At 39.3% G+C, this 21,951-nt stretch overlaps 1 protein-coding gene across 1 annotated transcript in view; it reads left to right on the top strand.

Annotated features, from left to right (window-relative positions):
* The first annotated feature begins 6,039 nt into the window (after positions 1-6,039).
* The window catches only part of htr1fa (5-hydroxytryptamine (serotonin) receptor 1Fa), a 29,507-nt gene continuing 13,595 nt past the window's right edge, over positions 6,040-21,951 (top strand). Inside the window, exon 1 of the mRNA XM_020653324.2 lies at positions 6,040-6,192. The gene's annotated coding sequence lies outside the window, so the exon portion shown is untranslated. The remainder of the gene's footprint in view (positions 6,193-21,951) is intronic.

The following is a 21,951-nucleotide window of genomic DNA, read 5'->3' as shown; positions in this document are numbered from 1 at the left end:
AGATGTAAACAAGCAAATCTTGCATTCGTATTTTGCTGGTGCAAGCTCAAGATAATTGAAAGACTTGCTTTGAAAAAAAAGGAATCTGCTGCTTTTTAAATATTAAAACATAGCCTGTATAATGTCAAGATTTGTTGGGGCAGGAAACAGATATAGGACAAGTTATTACTGCAGTAGATATTTTCAAGTAAATGATGACTCAACATTATTAATTCAGCTTGTGTTTTACATGCAATGGCTAGTTGTTAATTAGCAAAAAGGCATTAAACTGGCGGATTTCTTGGACTTCAATCCAGTAACACGCGTGACTAAACTGTAATTATAACTCGTTAATTTTCTCTGTAATATCCAAAAGTGACGAGATAAGAAGAAACCTAATTAGCAACAAGAAGGTTAACTGTGATTTCTCCATTTAGTCTTCATTCTGTGTCTTTATTATAATCACAGGATGGAAATGAAACCTCGGAGTGAGTGGGTAAGCAGCTTTAGTACATCGAAACAATGGAATAATAATAAGATGGGATAATGATTAGGTGAAGACAAGTGAAGGGTGGAACAGGAGTTTTGAAGGTGACAGAAATTTAGTGAGACTTGTTATGAATACCCCGATGAAGCGAGATCCCCTCCCCAAAGTGGGTTAAGCTTTTGCTCAGTGGCAGGAAGCTCAAGCTGGGCGAATGAACAGCATGTACAAAACTTCTCTCTTTCCATTTCATGGATGCATTAAACATGATATTATTGTTTGATTTCAGAAAATGCCTACCTGAGACCCCATACACGTGTAAAGAATTAAAGTAGTTGCATGAACATCAAGTTTGTTTAATCGAAAGTTTCTATTACTTATGAAGGAGGTTGTTAAAACATTTGGACTCGACCTTCAGTCGGATTCTTACCGTTTATCAACCGAGACAGTTTCTGAATATTTTATACCACAGTCTTTAAATGCACTTCTCCTACTATCTGGGAATACATATTTTTCTTAGACAACTAACTAGACAGTGATTAGTGAAGTTAAAGGGGACATGAAAAATCCACTTGTACAGTGTTTTTGAACATATATTTGGGTAACCTGAGTGTCTACTAACCCCAAAAATATGATTTATATAGCACCTTTCATGAAACCCAAGGACGCTTTACAAAGTGTGTGTTTATGTGTGTGTGTGTGTGTGTGTGTGTGTGTGTGTGTGTGTGTGTGTGTGTGGGCGGGGGGGGGGCGTAATGGGAGGCAACAAAAGACAAACAAATGAAGGAGAAAGGAAGTGGGTGATCAGCTGGGGGGAGTGTTAGATGAGGCTGAATGCTTTGGTGAACAGGTGGTGTTTGAGGAGGTTTTTAAAGATGACCAGGGATGCAGCAGTGCGGATTTCGGCGGGGAGAGAGTTCCAGAGGGTGGGGGCTGAGGCACTGAAGGCTCTGTCACCAAAAGATCGCAGTTTGGTGTGGGGGTTGGAGAGCAGGCCTGTGGCTGAGGACCGCAGCTGTCAGGACGGGGTGTAGGGATGGAGGAGGTCGGTGAGGTACGGTGGTGCTAGACCATTGAGAGATGTGTAGGTGAGTAGGAGGAGTTTGTATTGGATGCAGGACTTGATCGGGAGCCAGTGGAGGTGAATGAGGGTGGGGGTAATGTGCTGCCAGGGCTTGGTGTGTGTAAGGACCCTGGCAGCGGAGTTCTGGACATATTGGAGTCTGTTCAGGGCAGTGTTTGGTAGCCCGAACAGAACTCCATTGCAGTAGTCCAGGCGTGAAGGGATGAAGGCGTGAATGAGGGTCTCTGCGACGGGGTCGGGGAGTGAGGGCCGGAGTCGAGAGATGTTTTTGAGGTGGAAGAAGGCGGATTTGGTGATGGACTTGATGTGAGATTTAAAAGAGAGGGTGGAGTCCAGGATGACGCCTAGGTTACGGACCTCGGTGAAGGGTGGATGGAGCAGTCGTCCACAGTGAGGAGGAGATCTCCAATTGTCCTGAGCAGTGCCTTGGGGGCCACAACCATGAGCTCATTCTTGCTGCTGTTAAGTTTGAGGAGGTTGGAAGACATCCAGGTTTTGATGTCCTGCAGACACTTGACTACAGCACACAGAAATGTCCGCCATTTTTATTCTCGCTATAGAGGAGTGACATCTACCAGGAAAACTCAGGGGGGGGGGGCTCAATGCATTTAAAGAGACACACACACCAAAACGAAGCATTCTGAGAGAGCTGGTTTATACAGCATCACAAACCTCGCCCTGGCAACACATTTGAAACTGCATTGCCTAAGCAAAGTTTTGAAACTTTCATCCCAAAACCCTTCACTTTTAGTGAGAAACGAGACAGAAGGAGGGGTGCTTTCTACTTTCTTTTTTTTTCTATATATTTTGAAATAACACTATGTCTGCAGTTTTGACATTCTGTTAGAAGGTGTAATTCTGTCTCTACAGCCCCCTCATCACACTGACAGCACAGCCTGTCTGCTCTGTGCAGCTGAGTCTGTCCATTCTCTATCTACCTGTAGGTTTGAGCATGACGAATGCAAAGTAATGCATTTCTCTAAACACTCCTGTTGGGTTGGAGATAAAAATGCTCCCATTTCAGTAAATAATATATTTACAGTCACTTTGGTTACCTTTTACAGAATGACAGCAATGACTTATCTTTAGCTTTAGTTTCAATATGTGTAAAGATATTAATTGTATAGTTTAAAGAAAAAGCATTTTCTACAATGTCTATAAGTCTCAGAGCTCCTCCAAACATGTCTGTGAAGTCTCTTTTTAAAATCCACTCTGATCCTGTATTTGATCAAACCTATAAACCCCTCTATTTCAGCCCTGCTCACAACAGGCTGTTTCTGTGTCTGTAGCTTTAAATGTGTGACCACGCCCCTCTGGCTTAGGTAGCTTGAGCTTTCCTTGCACCATGTCCTATTGTTTACGGTGAGAAGGCAGACTCAGAGGACAGAACAAACACCAAACTGTGGGAGTGTCACCCACCTGGGGGAGGGGTTACTACCCTTTGTGATGTCATGAAGGGGAAATCGCCAAACAGCCTTTTTGAGCACACATTTTCTGAAAAGTGGAGCAGGCAAAAGACGGAGAGGATGGACTTTTCTCATAATTTGGGGGACTTGGAAACGTGTATTCTGCATAATATGTGACCTTTTTTGAAGAGATAGAAAGTAATATGGTAAACATTCTGTAAAATTTTAGGTTTTTACACTTATTTTGTATTTTTTTAATAGTCTACCTACATGGTGCGACTTAAGAATGCTATACAGATGTATCTAATAATCATTGCAACCCAGCATTAAAGTAGGCTTATTTATTATTCTGTAATGAGCCATACTGCCTATTGAGTAATATTTGACGTGTTACAGAGTATTTCTACTGAAACAATGTTACTTTAATTAAAGAAGAAATTCTGAGAGCTACTGCCATCCCTTAAAATGGAAAAAGATGTTTACGCTCTTTCACTCTTCAACATTTTTTTCTCCAATTGACATTCATATCTCCTTAAAAACTAAAGTGAGGAGTATAATTTATCTACACCAATCATAATTGCCATTTTAGATACAACATAAAGGTTTCCAATCTTGCTCTTAACCCCAGTAAAAAATGTTCCGAATAAGAAGACACAGATGTGACAAGAAAGTTAACAGCAGCACATTTTGGGGGATTATTTGCTTTGGGATTATATTAATCATGTAGCTTTTTATTTCACTTTAAACACAGAAGCCATAAAGCCTAATTTAAGTTTTATAATTTTCCTGCTGGGTCTGCAATATTGTAAACACATTGTCAGCATTCTCTACAGAAAACAACAACAACAGCCATGTATCAAAACCACTGTTTGCTCACAATGATCATAGAAGGTTAAATACACACGCCTATCATGGCATTTCCCTTTAGGTTTACATTTTTTAATATAAAAACAAGGGAATACTCCTAAGACCCTCTCGATATTCTATAAGGAAAAGAAAAATGTCTCCTATGATAGTGAATGATAGTGACTTCTCAGAGTTACTCAAGCAATATTCTCCCAGGGACCATAAGGGCTTTCACCGCCCACTGTATACAGCTACTAGACGAGGAGCCTGAGACCAACTGCAGCATGTATTTCAGGAAGGAGGTCTCCATTGTTTGTTTCCTGAGGTCTCGTAGAAGCTGGTGTTCTACTGTAAAACTGTTGTGTTGCTACAGGCATTTTTTGGAGAGGCAGTCCATATCATTCCATGAGTTTGGCTTTTAGACATTTCTAATGTCTGGTAACTTTTTTTTTCTTGTTGTGCCACCTCGGTCCTCACAGAGCCACTTTACTGTTTCATTCTGAGATGTTGCTCAAAGGAAATGAAACATTTGTCCAGAGTCACTTCACATCCTCTCTGTATGCTCTTTCACTCTGTCAAAACTTGATTAAATTGAGGCTTTTTTATCATTTGGCAGTAGACTTTTTTTTTTGGTTCCCAGTGACTAATGTGAGCTTTACTGAAGTGTTGTTGTAGGCAGCTGCCTTCATAATGCTTCATCACCTCAGCCAAGACAAGTGACTGCAATGCAGAAAATGTCCTGCAAAATAACATTTGTTTTTTTCTCTTGTATTATGTCCGAATATTCTTTTTTTAAACAAAGAAAAAATTCCCCAAAAATTAAAGTCAAGATTTACATGTTTTAAAATGTCAACAGTAAAATAGCGTTTAAAGACACATGTAGATTCAGCATTCATTTGTCAAACATACTATGAATTAGTGATTGTCTGATGAGTTATCTTTGGCCTCACTCTTGTCAATCCCTTGTGCACATCAACCCACATGTCTTCCAACTGTCCACAATTTTTTTATTTTCTTTTTTCCCCATCTCCACAGCATACTAAAACTAATCTATATTACATCATGACCATCAGTCAAGGGAATCTGAACATCAATCAGTGATTTCCTACAGAAAACAAAGTGACTGCACATTTACATAACAGCCAGCTCCAGAAACAGCAGAGAGCAGCAGTGCTCTGAGGGAGGTGAGCTGAGAGATTGCTAGAAAATGCATCACAACACCTTAGACTCTGAGCTCATTTATTCACCACTGTTCTCCAAATCTCTAATTATGACAATATAATCTATACTCATGTTTGACCACAATTACATCATCATGCTCCTTTTACAGTTTTTGGTTCCGTTATACATGCTGCAACCTTTTCATCGCCTCTGCATGAAACCTGCAAAGACTTCACACTTTTTCTGTAATATAAGTAGACGTGTTACTGTGAACTAACTTGCTAAAAATGAGAGTTTTAGTTGGACATTTCAGACATTGTGTACTATTGCTATATATTCACACAGTCTCTTCTATAGAGCATGTCATGCTCCTCTTTTTTTTATTTTGACAGAAATTTTAGTCCAATGCCTATTTGACCTGCTGCTGCATGCAGAGGTTTAGTCAATACTTAACAGACTGAGTGGAACTCATGCTGACGGTTTTGCGTATTTTATTAATTTCTCAATGGTAGCACATAATGAAAAAGTGGCTCAACTCATCCTCAGAAATATTTCAGGGTAACCCAAGATCAGCTGGTCCAATCCTCAGAGACACAGATAGCCTCTAAAAATAATTTAATAATTGTCATTTATCATTTTAATATTTTATTACTCAGTAGGTTTATGCAAATAAATATTTGATTACATGGTAATAAGAATTTTAAAAAAGTGATAGTGGTTCAACAACAATTAGGCTATTCTGTATACTTTTAAAGTGTGATAAAACATACAATATAATATATGCCTGTGACAGTTCAGATATTATACTGCCCTATGTACCTCTTTTAAGCCAATTTCCTTCATGTAGGAGCTCTAATTAGGCGTCATGAACAATAGAGAGAGGCATAGCCTATATGCGACCTTTATTGTTTTTATCTGATTAAGTAGCCTATGACAGAAAATGTCAGTTTGTTGGAGGAAACGTTTGTCTCCTTATTAGCCCTGGTTACTGGATGGCTGTTATTACTCTTATCTTGTCTTCACACCTCCTCCTTACTGACGCTCCTCTCTGAGCTGTGTCTGTGGCCAAGGAGCGCGCGCTCCCGTTCGCGCGCGCCTCCCCCTCGGCCGACACAGTAAACGGGTGTCGGCGTGAACGTCGCTAAGCTCTGAATGGACACTAATAGGAAATGTAATATTCTTCTGCCACTGCCTGCTCTCTGCTCTCATTTAATCTCCGCAACGGAAGCCGGGTGAGTAAAAAATGAAAGAGATTGTATATTCAGAAACGGACAGGCTGCCAAGCAGTTTCTGAATTCATAGACCGATATTGAGAAGTAGTTTAAAGACATGAGGGAGGGAGCTTAATGTGATGTATGCACGCAGGTTTTAATTGCTATGACATAATTTTGTTGTTTCATCCTAATAAGCCTTTAAAAATTGCAATTTAATTGGCTGTACATTGTTAAACCTCAGCAGAGTGCACTCTGCCTCCCAACTGCGCATAACTATTGACATGTATTAAATTATATGACAAAGTCAGTGTTGGACTTTACCCTTGACCTAAGCTAAATGCATCGATTTAATTATAAAGTAATTGTTTTACTAATGTGTCTGTGGAGTTGGTGAGATCCAATCCCGTTTTTTTTTTCCTTTTCAGGACAGAGACAGTGATTACTGTAGGCTGCATAACGATTCAGGCTGATTTGAATTATGTAAGAGAAACAATCAAAGAAAATGAATTATTTCCCTGCCAGTGCTACAAGTAAATTGTACTAACTGACAACTGCCAGAAATTTTTACTGAACCCTGATTTACTGAGAGAGAGTAGTGATGAGATCTCTCTGGAGGGTTGTTCTAAAGGCAAATGTTCTCTAGTGGTTGTGTGTGTGTGTGTGTGTGTGTGTGTGCTTGTGAGCATCCAGTGTGCCCACACCTTACATGCTGAAAATGAGCCTAAAATGTACTGTAGACTTAATATAAAGTAACAATCATGCCCTCTAAAGACCCTGCTGGAATTCACCTGGGAATGTGTATTGCTGCAATGAATGGGTTATTTGACCCACTGCAGGTCCTCTGAGCTCAAGCTCTCCTGGACTAACTCATGGACCATTAAACACAACTTCATATGGAGCTTGATCAAGCAGAAGTATGTATATTTAAGAAGTCATATGAGAGAGAAATGTAGCTGTATTCATTTTTTGTTGGAGTATTTTGGTGAAAGAATCACACTTGTAGGAAGTGTACATCTTAAAAGATTGTGTGCAAACATGTGACTATTTATATCACTGTGCATGCAATCTTAGTGCCAGATGAAGCATTAAAACTTGATCATTTTGCATATCCAGGATTAAAACAAATGACTTTTTTTTAAAGCCAAATAGCAACATGCTGAGTCTCTTCACATGGCAACTGGTTGGGATCAAGGACAAACCCTTTTGTGATGCGAATAAACTATAGCTACAGGTACAATATGCAACAAAAACACCTGAATAATGATGCAAAAAGTTTATGGCTACAGTTAAAATTGCATTCTGGGTAAATGTTTTCACTGCCCCAACACTTACTACATTGGCAGGGAATGCTCATATGTGGATATTTTCCCAGGAAAACAGGCTGGTCCATTCATGACCACACAACAAATCCTTTAACAGTTAACAGATAGAATTCATTCTATGTTCAATAGAGCCAACAATTTCTTTAAAGGAGGGACAAGTAATTTCACGACTTGAAATATTGAAGACGGTCTATACACTTGCTTCTTTTCCTTTGAGGAGATACATTTACTTAAAGTAGTTAATTACAGTGGGAGAGTTATCTTGCAGGGAAACATAATGGACACCAGAGAGGAGCAGCAGAGTCAAACCAAGGACACGCTGTGGCTGCTGATGATACAAGGCCATCCTTTAGCACCCTGCCAAGTTGGCTCTTATATGGGGAATGCACCAATCATGCGTTTTCTCTAATGATGCTGGAACTGGAACTCAGGCTACTGACCTGTACAGTACCTATCTGATAATGGGGGACTTCTTATTCAGTGCCAGGTGAGCTGTTAAGGATTTTTTTTTTTTTTTTAAATGATCCTTTAACGTATGACTGTAACCACACATGACCTCTCAACTATAAGTGGAGATAGAAGTTTAAGTGCCAATACTAATCCATCATTGATATTCAAGTCACATTTTTAGACAGGAGTAGAGGACATAGTAACTGTTGGTCTCTATTACAACAAATGGATCCCGTTTCCCTTTCTTAGCCAAGTAATTCCTTCTTCTTTGTGCTCTTACTTGCTTTTACAAGCACCTTATTTCCCTTAGGGGATCATTAAACCTGAACATCTCCTACGTTGAAACATTAGATGTTAGTCACTTGCAAAGAAATTATTGGAGCCCATCTAACAGAGGAGGGTTTGTCAGCTTATATCTTATAACTGTTCTGCCTTTAGCAAGAAATATCTTTATTTACATATCGCTTAACATTTTTTGAAAGTGCTTTATATGAAAAAAAAAAAAAGGCACAGCAATATCAGTAAAATCAAATAGTGGAGCAGACCTCTTAGCATTGGCAAATTGCAAACATTAAAAAACAAGAGTGCAAGAGTGAAAATGTCAAGCATTCACAATAGCTCTCCAATCCATGTTTCTAAGAGTCCTTTATAGGAGTCCAGAGCCCCTTTCAAGCCTGCACTCCAGAACTTATCTGGACTGTCTGGAGGAGCTGCTTGCAACCATTCAAATGTACAAATCAGTTGTAGGGGTTGTTAAATGATTTGACCAAGTGGAGGTGATAACATGGCACAGAGTGTAGCTAATTTGCATTTTTATTTTTTGTTTTTGCAAATTTCTTTGTATTTCAGATACATCCAAATACATAGTATATTGATCAAAACCCAAACAGTGTGAGTCAGTAGTTGACAAGTGACACAGAGACTGACTAAAAGAATGGGACAAACTGTCAAACAAGTCATCATTTGAATGCTGATCGTTATATTGAAGCTATGAGTTGGGCATTATGGCCTTGCCATGTTAGTTGAATGGAGCCAGTAGTCACTTTACCTGGATGAGAGGTTGTAGATGTTGAGAAACAAAGTGGTTTTCAAATGCTGAGTTATCCTTGCGAGAAAGTACTCACACGTGTAATTCATCAGCTGCAGCTTACTGGCAAGTTAGTGACATTGTTTACTAAGCTATCCAATTTGAGCAGAATACACAAGTATAATTGATGATCAATCTTACTAGAAATGTGCTGACAGTTGTTCATTTTCTCTAAAAATCTTATAAAACTAGGTATATTTTTGCTAGCTTATGGATAGGAGAGTGGCTAAGTGAACCATGATCGGTTAAAAAGGAAGTGTTGTTTTTGTTGTTGCATATTGCTGTTTTCTGCACTCCAATGCACAGCAGTACAAATAGTGCAATCTATACAAACTCTGGATATGGTGCACATATATCAGTTATCTGAAACATATTACTGCTAGGGCCCGACCAATATGAGATTTTTGGGGCCGATACTGATATTGATATTAGAAAGAGAAATAGCCGATATGTCAGCCGATATGTTTCTTGGCTCTATCTTCAATCTGTAGAGATAGATATATATATATAGATATACACATGTTTGCGTTGAACCCGCAAATGCTGTCAAATGAAAATGATATATAATGAAGACAAGATGGTCACTCAACTGGAAAATAACTGTGCATGTTTGTGCACACGATCTGCAGAATGATGATGCTTGTTGTAATCCATAGAGCACACTCTAGTGGTGACAGGTGTCACTGGTGAATAAATCTAGTAATATCGGCCCATATCACCGATATAATGATAGTAATTTGATATGCTAATATCGGCCGATTAATCGATCAGACTCTTATTAGTACTGGAAAACTCTCTCTGAAAATCTGAAACTCTACAGTCTGTTAGTAATACCAATGATTCCAAATTTCTAAATGATTCCAAAAGGCACCTACAACACAATTATGTCCAAGTAATCAGGTTCAGTGACTGAAAGAAGCTGACACCTAACAGTTTTTTGTACCAGGCTGTAAACATGTTTATTTATGCTGTAAAAACGGCTTGTTTAGCTGTTGTGTGTATTATGTGACTTCCGGTGTACCTGGAGCCAGCCTCAAGAGGACACTCAATGAACTTCAGGATTTTGCACTTCCGCATTGGCTTCATTAAATCAAGACCGGAGGTTGTCGCTTGGTTTTCTTGCACCATGTCAGGTTGTGTGCGGTGAGAAGGCAGACTCAGAGGGCAGAAAAAACACCTAGCTGTGGGAGTGTCACCCACCTGGGGGTTTGGTTACTGCCCTTTGTGATGTCATGAAGGGGAAATCTCCAAACAAACCTTTTTGAGCACACAGCTTCTGAAGAGTGGAGCAGGCAATAGACAGACAGGATGGACTTTTCTCCTAATTGAGGGGTTTGTAGGAAGACTAGGGACACCTGATATTGCTCTGAAAAGTGTATTTTGCTTAATTTGTGACCTTTAAAGAACTAGTGTATGATGACTTTGGTTTCATCTTTTGGTCCTGCAGGTTTCCTCTTAATCTGACACAAACAATCTGGCGCTGATTACTTCATGTGTGAAAAGAGTTACTCCTGCAATTCTCTGGACATCACATGAGATAATGGCTCCTATAAACCAGATTAAATCATCCTTACATCCAAAATTAATTGCATATATTCAATCCCAAAAGTGTAAGGTCTCGCTGAAAATTGTGTATTTGTAACTTTAGAGGTTATTTCAGTAAGCTTGTAATAACTGCCTCCCCGGCATACAAAATTTTTCCTCACAAGAAGACATAGATCAGACAGTTTGTTGGCTACCTGTTATTAAATGGGAATAAGGGATAAGAGAGAGAGAGAGAGAGGGGGGCTCTTTGCATTCGCTGAATCACCTGTTAGCAGGCTGCTGGAGGCTGCCTAAGTGAATATGACAATTTAATTCTCACCTGTGACAGCAAACCAGCAACAACAAAAAAACTCCATCGGTAAGCCAGTTTTTAGGTCCTGAATGTATTGATGCTTAACTTCACAATGATATTAAACTGCTGCTTTCCCTCTATTTTAAATGTGCAGGAGCGCTGTGCTCGGCTGAATTTGTTTTGTTCAGCCTTCTGGATCTCGGCAGGGAACTGAATGTGCATTGATCTAAAGAACACTTTGTTCAAATGTTAAAAGGCTTACAATATTTGTAGTTTTATATGGCCGATACATACAGCTCAATACCTTCAAGAAAGCACACTGTTTTTGTATTTGAATTGTTGAGTAAAGGGGCTTATGCTCTTTGGATAAATAGGAGTGTTTGTGTGCTGAGGCGTACTCTTAAATTACAATTTGTCCTTTCTAGTGACAGAATTGTCTTTACCATATGACATAATTTCATTAGGACAAAAGCACTTTGTGAGACTCGTGTTGTCCTACTACGTAAATTAGGTTGATAAGGGAGAACTTTTTTTTTTTGTAAAAAATCTTGGCGTCTGCAGCTTTCCAGATAGACGTCCCTGAGATCTTGCTTCTTGGCTCTTGGTTCACTACTATATGCCTCTGGCTACTAACAGCCCAGACAGATATCTGATATACAGCCTTTCACTGACATGTCACAGAAGCTAGAGGCTCAATCAGAATCTGTCAAGAAACAATTTACCTATTCATGTCAGCCATTAAAAAAATGCCTTTCCGAGTTCTCTTTTTCCCTTATATGTCTGCAAGCTCTGCCTATCCTGAAAGTAACTGCACAAATGGTTCTCAGCTCCTTAAAAGGCCCATAGACTTCAGGAATCAATGTTTAATTAATTGTCACCAAACCATGACAGATGAGAATTTAAATCAGAGATTCTCGTGCCAACATGTGCTGCCAAAAGTATGCAAATGCAGTGCAGCCCTCATTGTTTTTTTATGAATCTTTGAAGACAGTTGAAAGGTCTTCAAAACCAACAGCATAGAACAAATATACCAACACTACTGCAGGCAGTCGTGCTTGTTTGTGTGTATGTGTGACGTGGGACAAACACACAGTATCAGCAAATGAGACAGATGGAGGGAGAACCTATTTGCATGCAGCTGTCTTGTTTGCAGAGATTCATTCTGGGATTATTCAATAAATTGATTTTAAAGATGAACTGCCACCCAACTCAGAATAACCTGTGGCAGCTAAGGTAGACATGAATAGACCATCCATCAGCTGGACACATTTACCAGAGTGGCCCCTGTCTAAGAGATGGTCTTCTCCCATGGCCCCACACAAGAAATGGACTCCTAATGGAAGAAGAATAAAAGCCTGCCTAGAGGCTGCAGGGTCCTGGACATTTCATAAACAAGAGAGTTTGATGGAACGACTAACATTTGAACTTACATTTTCACCTGTCTTACACATGCAGCAGTAGTGAAGCTATAGACTCAACGTTTGGCTTGGGGGTGAAATAGGTTGGAAGATGCACTACCTTGCAGCGGCAGTAGCTCAGTGGGGGAACTTGGGTTGGGAACCAGATGGTTCAACAACATAGAAATGGTGTGACCAACAGTGCCTCAGTTAATGTCTTTTGAAGACCAAAGAATTAAGCAAAGTTAACACCGTGGTCAAGCATCAAACATATTTTTGTTCTGACTCAATTTTAAAGTCAACAAAATTACAACACCTCTCTACCCCAGCTGTTTAAGTCTGGAGAGCTGTTTACAAAATGAGCAAACAAGTTACAGAAGGCACATTTTCACAGTGAAGTTACTCTACTTACCAAATCTTGCATTGGAAAAAAAAATTGCCTGTTGCCTGCAATGCTTCTACCCTGTCATTTTTCACACATTTCAAAGATAAAATACAATACAAAGTTCAGAGCCCTGCCCAAGTTTGCCTGAGCCCTGCAGATTCCTGCTATTTGTAAGCAACACACACTGTTGAAACAGGCAACGTTATGATTTGCACTTAGGGTCACTGCAATCCAGTTTGTGATTTGCCCCTTTAAGAAAACCATGTTTTTCTTACTCAGATCTGCTTGTATATTTAATTCTTTTTTTTGATGAACATCCTGCTATTATTGCTGAAGACAGTTAAGGAACAACCAGTTCAGTGATCAATCTTCACTTCATATGCACTCCTGAAAATGTTTAGAGAAGGTGGAAAGTGCAATGGGGAAGTGGCAGACTAAGCAACAGCCATACAACGCTATGGTGACATTACTTGCCTTTATATTAATGCTATGTGTAGTTCAACAGAATTACAGCCCTATAGAAGTGTATTTAGAACATTTTTATCAACTCTTGGAAGAATTGTTTTCTAGTCCTCTAAATAAGTTGATCAAAATTATTATTTTTTTGTTAATGCCCTGCAATAAGTTGTATGATCACTTATAACTATATTTGTCTGTGCACACCAGAATGTTTACATTGAAAAATCTTGTTGACAAAGTCTTGTTTGTGATGTTACCAGGCAGTATTATCGTGCATCAGTTAAGGAAAGAAATGACAGCGAGAGATAAGGTTTGTCCTTTCTTAAGGCTAAAGGGGACTTTTGTTATTATAGTGACATCAATTAATACCTACAGTACCTAGTAATTGTTCAGTCAGGAACACTCCAAACACTGAAACCATTTTATTGCAAAATGGACACACTGTACAGCTTCGCTTAGTGTTGAAGGCTCTGCTCAAAGGAAGCTCCCTGGGTTTAGCTGAGCAGCATGCCACAGGTTTCCAGGGACTTTCCAGCACTAAACCCCCCCCCCCCCCCCCCACAAGGATGAGCCAAAGGCTTGAGGCAGATAGGAGGTGGCTGGGGTGGTGGAGGCAAAGCTTTGCCAGCAGCTGCAGTGTGAGCAGCATTGGTGTAGCAGCGATCAGAGGGACAGAAGTTTTGTTTGAATGGACCGCCTTGATGTGAAAATGAGCTGTGATTCGACAATGATTTGATCAGCTGGCTGTCAAATGATCAAAGCTGGGGCGTACAACTTCCTTGTCCTGCATGAACTAACGCAAAGCATATCATTGTTGTACCTTAAGCTGGCTTTTGGCTTAGTCAGGAAAGAAAATGTGAAGTAACCTCCATTGTTAAAGCCTCCGATGTTTTGTTGACTCATCAATCCATGTTGTCCTACTCTCCATATGGACTTTGTCTTTCTTCATCACCTGACTTCTTACTTAGCTCCCACTAAAAGTAGCTACTGTTAGCACTTAGTCACTTGAATGATAATAACTATTCACAGACTCTGAGTACAAAGAAATGAAATGCATCGGCCAAAATGGAACTCCAGAGCACAGATATTAACTGATGAAGATTTATCATTTTACTTTTACATGGCTTTGTTAAATACTTTATTCTGATTGGCTAGTTATGCAAAGCAATGGTTTTCTATCGAGAGATAGCAGAGTGCAAAACAAACCGTTGAAAAGCAGATGGTTGCTAGGGATGCTGCTCTTATCACATACTTAGCATGACTAACTATATCACTCTACGGGAAGAAGAGAGGCTAATTTGACAAGAACAGAGAGAGGATTACAATGGAGGAAGGAGTTTAAAAGATACAAAAACTAATTTTTTCTACTATGATGGAGAAGTCAAAACTGTGGTGTTTAAAGACTGGTAAATGGAAAAGAAACTGTCCGGATTAAAAATGACAAGGCAGATAAACTCAGTCAGGTGCTGCAAAATAAAAACAACTTAGAAATGAATAACATCGACTGATTTGAAAAAAAAAAAAAGAAATACAATGTAAAATATAAGGTAGAATAAAAATGTGCCTTTAGAGCAATGTATCATATAAATGATTAACTTGTGAATCTGAGATTATTATGCACTTCTTGAAGTTTCATAATGATCAGTCCGAGTTGAAGAAGTGTGCAGTCCAGACTGTGAAATAGCTGTTTGTGTCATGGGAGGTCCGTCTGTTGTAAGTGTAGTGGGTGCAGTCAACAACTTGGTCTCAAGGCGTCCACGAGCAGTGATTAAGCACACTTGATACACACTTGAAGCCGGGGTCCACTACTACTCACTACTACTGCATATGCACGCAAAGCCTAATAAGCTTCAGTAATGTCTGTGACTCTCTATGCCTATACAGCAGGGATAAGTTGTTGGACACCAGCCATTTTTTTTTTTGCCTCGTATCGGTGATTGGCACCTCTCATTTTCATTAGCATGTTTGACAATATATGACCACACTGCGAACGATGCCTGAAGTTTCACCGTTGTTTCACGATCTTAAGAAGCAGGTGTGTCTTGCAGCTCTACCGTGTCATCTGGCTACTCTATATGCTTCTTTTTCTTTGTGTGTTTTTTTTGTGTCTGCGTCTTCTCTTTTGTCTGTCGTTTAATATCTGTGAGCAAACAGTTACGAGCATTACCCCCACCTGGACTGGAGTGATACTGCCATATGCTTTTTCTCTCAACTCAGATGTCATCACTAATAATGCATGCGCTAAACTGTTACATCACTAATCCATCTACGTTATCCCTCACATTAATGTGTTCTCCTTACTCCAACTCCATTCTCCTTTGTCAAGTTACTGTAAAACTTCAACATTGCACTTAAAGGAAGTCTTGGCCTTAAATAATGGCTTGCAAGAACCGCCCCCCCAAAAAAATTTAAGAAAAAAAAAGAAAATGGCCATTGCAAAGAAAAACTGTATGATCTTTTTTTAATTATCAACACTGTCTTATTTTAAAGCAAAACACAGAAAGCACTTCTGTCTTTGCTCTCACAGCCTAATTCCAACCATGCCTTAATGCCAAAGCAGCCCAGTAACAACAGATCCAATCAGCAAGCAAGAACTTATAGAGGAGTGTATGTCTATTCTCCCCATTTACATCCTGAAAGTGCTTTCCATTCAATGAAGTTATGATACTTACTGATGATTGAGCACCACAAGAATAAACCAAGCACACAAAGTGGCTTGTGGACATTTTCAGTATCAAAGCATATACGCTACTGTGTGTTTGTGTTTGTCAAACAAAAATGAAAAAGGATAGCATTCTTTTTCTTCCCTTTGGTAGACAGAGACACTGACCAGTGAACCTCAACATGCTGGAAACTGCGCAGCTAGGATGGCAAAATAAAAGTATGGCATTAGAAGCTGGGGCGATGTACATTTCACACTCTGCCTACGTACTGCAAAACCTCTTTATGTAATGCAGCCATTACACTTCACACAAAGGACTCATCTATCTCAGAGCTCCTTCATTATTACATGTTGAGATCTATGAAGGTAGTTGCTTGGAATTCCTGCTGTTTTATTGAGTTATGGACAAAACCTGAAAGACTAAAGGTGCATTATTCACTTTGATGTGGACATTTTTTGTGAGTGATGCCAATTCCACTTTTACCAAAAACACTGAATCTCCTGATGTGTGAATATAGACAAAGATAAAAGTTAATATGTTGGGTTGTTGCTTTGTGGAATTGGGAAACAGACAGGACTCAGGGGTACATAGCAGCAAGTCCAGCGGATACTGTTAGTGATACACTCCAGAAAGGAGCCTCAGTGCTCTGCTATTGAAAGGGCAACAGGTTTAAATTCAAATCTCACACAGGCTTTCCCCAGTGGATCTGTGCAGTTTGGCTTGGAAACAACTTCCAATATTTCATTCGCTCTGCTTGCAGTTCCATTCAGCTCAGTCAGCTGGGGACTGCCACAAGTTATGTGTCGATTCATGATTTGTTCATCCACCAGTAAAGGTGAAACTATTGAATAAATTCTGAATGCTTGATAAATGAACTCCACTTGATCTGATGTTGCAAAAGTGATGCACCCTGTTTTCAGTTCGTGATTGATTTCCAAGTGTAAGAGTGTTAAAAAAAAAAATGGATTTGATTGTTATGCACTTGTCCATTACTCATCCAACGAGAATTTGCACTGACCTCAACAACTCACTCCAGTTACTTTGGATGCTGTTAACTTTGTGTGTGTAGGAGGGTTGTAGATGCAGGCCAGATAATGAGTGCATGAGTATTTGTATGTGAGAATGTGTTTGCATGTTTTAAAGACCTTTTTTACAATGTGCATCACGCTCTTCTGCTTCTCCTACCTGCTACTATGTTTTTAAGCACAAGGTGTTTTTGTTTGTTTTGAGGTATGTGTTAGTGTGTGTTTGAAGTACACACACACACACACACAAACACTTTGAGTTGACTGTTTTGTTGCTTTCTGTGGTATTAAACGTGCAGTATATGTGCGCTGTTGCAATAACATACATTTTAAAAGCTCTCATTACCTAACGTGAAATAGTCGATCCATCAATCTATATTTGTATGTATAGCGCCAATTCATAACAAATGTTATCTCGAGACACTTAACAAAAAGGTAAAAGACCTTACTCATTGTTATTTTACAAAAGAGCAGGTTAAAGACCTTACAAATGACTATATTACAAAGTAATACAGGCAACATTAAGTAAAGTTACAGTGGCAAGAAAAAAGCGTCCTTTAAAGAGGCAGAAATCTTTGACAAAACCAGCAGGCTCATGAAAAACAGCCATCTGCCAAAGATGCACCAGGCATGGGAAAAATGGGATAGATGAAGATGCAGGAAGCGGGATAGGGACAAACAGGGAGGGGGGGGGGGATCCATAGCAGCAGGCTGTCCCCACCAATGGCCCCGACTAACCTACGAGACATGAGAGCTCAGGAGCTCCCAGGAAAAGATGTGGTTAGTAACTAAGATTTACAGATAGTGACATGCAGTAATATGATGTGAAATCACAGAGAGAGAGAGGGAGAGATAGAGATAGGAGCTCAAGGTACCAGTATTTGTTTTGACCAGAGAAGTAGGCGGTTTATGGCACCTTCACATGGCCGTTTTGGAAGCCCTATAGGTTTGCCAGCTATCAGACCAGTTATCACAACAAACCAACGGGTGTTTCACAGTGGAAGCGGGCAAGCAAACTGGTTCAGATACAAGTGATTCTACCCGACCTTAAAAGCCTCTGCATTTTTCTAATAAGCTCTAAACAAGTTTTTTTTACAACTCTACAGTGTATGTCTGCTGATGTAATCCACTTTTAAAAAACTTTGTGTTTTTACATTGGTTGATTATTATGCATTAGATTAAAGGAATAACTTGTGGCTTAATGAGGATTTCTAATCGGGGTTATTTAAACTTGCTGCCTGAAATCCTTCTCTAATCACGAAAATGTAACTTCTGACCCAAAAAGAGTTGAGTTGGTTGCAGTTTGGTTTAATGAGGCATCCATGAACTGACTGATGGAGAATGACAGCAGACCTTTTCTCAATAAGTTTGTTTCAGATGTTTTCAGTAATAGATGTACAGTTTTAAAATGGCAAAAAATACTTTGTAGGTTCTGAGTAAAAGGTATAATCGACTATAAAAATGTATATTTATAATGTTCTACATATTTAACTTTACTGATTGGTGGCGTGTTTCTGGTCTTGGGTACTAACATTTACACTAAAAGCCTCCATTGACTTGCGCTACAAGCTGCACATTTGTGCAACTTATAGGGTTGAAAAAAGTTAGCTCGCCTTCAATACAAGAGATAGGAGCTTTTCTAGGCACTGGAAAATGAACTCCTGTATGCATTACATACAAACTCTCAAAAGATGTCAGCAGGGATACGTCCCATACACTGAGACACAAAGAAAAAGTCATGCAGTGTTATGTGATCTGAGCATTGACTGTTAATTTAGGTAGATCAGAGCAGCAGACCAAACTAGCACAAGTCTGGCTAGCATAAGTCAGCAGTTATATCCTCACTGTAAGGAATCATATGCCTGTAAGTATGAGCGGAGTGTTGATTGTTTCCTGAGTTAAAATGATAACGATGCTAGTTCTGTTAGCCAGTCAAAAGTATTTTATAGTACGTGTTAGCATCAAGCTAACACCTACATCCCGGTCCATCTGTGATAACCGTTTCCACCTTGGAGAACAATGCACCAGCCACCACTGTTAGATACCTCTTTGGCTTTTGGTACTGTAGTAAATGTGAATTAACCATCAAGTCAATTATGATGAATCAATAATGATCCATTAAGCTGGTGATTGCAGGTCCTTTACCCAAACTAACAGTTGTATATCATCCAAACTTGGAGGGTCTAAGCCTCTAATCCAAAAAACAGTATTAAAGAACATCATGGCTCAAAGCACGGGGACATAGCACATTTATAAATTTGCTAAAAGCCATGGATGGGATTTGTACTTATTCTTTAACAGCAGGGTTGTTTTAATCACAGAGCTTATAATAGGCTATCATTTCTGAATCTAGTCATTTGTAGCTAACACCAGCTATACATTTAGAAAGAAACTAAAATGTTCCTCTGTATGGGTGTAATTACGCTAATGATTCAGCCCCCATACCTGACTATGGCTTTTCATCCATGTAATAGGAACATTCACAGAGTTTCAGCTTGCTGTGTCTACTGTTTGGGAACAGACAGTGTTGAGCTGAACAAAAAGGCTAATGGACTGGGGATTGTTCTTGGACTCAATACCCGCTGAAATAATTTAATTTGAATGCTAGTAATCTCAAAGCCTGATAATGCAATTCAGTTCGTAATTTGTGAAATATTCAACCCCTGCAGCTATATTCGAGTCACTCTCAAGCATGTTTGAAAGCTGCACACTGCTGCACTCAAAGCCTTTTTCCTCACCTTGCAGGTTTTAATCACTCATCTGTTTCAACAGTGGAGAGCATGCAGATTTAGTCAGCAGCGCATGGAAAAGAAATTCAGTAATTTCATTAACCCTTTTCTAAAGGTTTCATAACACATTCGTTGAACATGTTAATAATACATGCTACAATGCAACAATCATTTCACATTGAGTTCTCCTTCCGTTTCTCTCACATATAGAACAATCATATAGTGAGCCAAGAAACTGCTTATTTCTTCTTTTATTGCCTTGTTGCTATTCCGCATTAGTACATTTTACAACATCACTGTTATTGAAACATTTCTTACGAGACTGGGACTTCAGCCAGTGTGACCTTGATCTGCACCAGCCAACTTCAAGGGGACTTGCTAAAAAGATGGGCCTGTTTCCAAGCAAACTCTGCAGCAGCGTAGAAAAAAAATCGTCAAGCTATATTTCTGTGACAACGTTAACACATAACAATGATGTTGAGAACAGGGACTGTATTTAAAGTCCCCCTGATGACACATTCAAGGACACTGTGTTGACCTGCAACCTTTTTAGTAAAAGAATCATCACGTTTCACATTTTCCTACTCACAGTGGTGATGTTTGCTTGATGATTGTAAAAAAGCAGAACAAGGTTGTTGTAGTTTGATAAAAGAGGTCATGCCATGAAAGGACACTGAAGATTGCATTTGATGCATGAACAATAATTTTTCAGATGGACCTCCCATCAGTTTAACCATTTGGCTTCATCGCCCCAACAAAGTCCATTTACACTGAGGTGCACTAATTACAGGTCTTGTGGAAGGAAGTGAACATTGGCAGAGGATATTAGCTCCTGCTGGTTCAGGGAACTATGCATGATGAGCATTTAATTCTTGTGCTTCAATGTGAGTACTCGTGTTCATCAAAACGGCTGAATCAATGCAGAGCATTTTGTGCATATAAATATGTGTGTGAGTAACACTGAGACAATAGATTATACTCTTCACATATGTTTGTTAACGATCAGCTTTAAGTCTGATCGGACACACAGGTGCTGACAGGCATTGCACAGAGGCAAGCACAACATCGACCGCTGTTCTTGAGAGCTCTAATCAGTATAGAAACCATCTTTAAATCGTTATTGTCAAACAAAAACCATCATCATTGTCATATTTAGCACAATTAATAATATCAAAACCATCGTCAGCATCATAACATAACATATTTGCCATATTGACTTAAATGAAATGACTGAGGATTAAGTAAGAAGCTATTTTTTCAATTAGAGCTGAAACTATTGAAAATAGTCACTTCTGCACTGCTGAGCTGCCAAGCGTCTTTCAACATGTGTACTTTTTATCATAGGTCATCTATTCTTTTTTTAGCCCTTAGTAGCTCTAATCAGAAGAGTTCCCTACAAAACACACACATAGGGCTGAGCGATGACTAAAAATGCTATCACTATAAACATTTTTTTATTACAGTTGATATTGATGACTATCACGATAAATGTCAAATTACTATTTCTTTCAAATTAAGAGGCTGATTCCACCAGGTTTCATCGGATGAGTTGGGTAGTTTGAAGAAAAAGCTTGACTGATGTTCCACGTGTCATATTTAACTAATGATCAGATATCGGACCCATTGACACTTTGACAGGAAACAGTGGGCTGAAGGTTTTCAGGGACCATCATTAGCATTACCGTTAATGCTAACAGCTAGCTGAGTTTTTCTAAATTTGTCAACAGCCTTCTCATTTAAAAAAAAAAGATCTGTATCACAAATGTTGCATTATTATCAAGTCCTAAAAATGCAGAATCCATCACAAGAATAGAAGGGAGAGAGGCCACAGGACTTCTATACTGAACACATTTGCCCTGTGTTTTTGTTGAGCCAAAGCTATACGGCTTTTAAGGTGTGGGCAAGAACAAAGTTACTGGTAGATGATGAAGAAGCTGAACATCTAATCAATTACATTTCTAATACCGATCTCTGTCAATGCTATCAAAGGGAGAGTTTCGCACTGCATTTGCTGTAACCCTTACAAACTGTTCTGGTCAAATTTGACCCGTTTTGACATTTGACAGCGCTTGACACTGTCTCAAGAACTGCCTGTGTTCCCACCACATGTGCCCAGGTCCCTGCAGAGACTGTCACCTTTTTGGTCTGTGAAGAGTCATTGGGGAATCTGGAAACAGTGGAAGAGTAAACTGCACAGGAAAGATCAAATATGATGCTCATAAGAAACACAAGTCACACAGAGGGCAGGGGGTGCCTTGAAACAGTCATGAGATCTGCACCTGCAAGCATGAACACCTGCGATGCTGAAAACATTACATAAGAATGAATCATCCATTTATCAATGCCAGACAGACTGTTTATACTTTCTAAATAGATCTGTAATTAAAAGATATAGATACTTTGTTGGAGGGAATTTCTAAACA

The sequence above is a fragment of the Labrus bergylta genome, chromosome 13 (genome assembly GCF_963930695.1).
Source record: "Labrus bergylta chromosome 13, fLabBer1.1, whole genome shotgun sequence".
Classification (NCBI taxonomy): Eukaryota; Metazoa; Chordata; class Actinopteri; order Labriformes; family Labridae; genus Labrus; species Labrus bergylta.
This window is presented reverse-complemented; position numbering and strand designations above follow the sequence as displayed.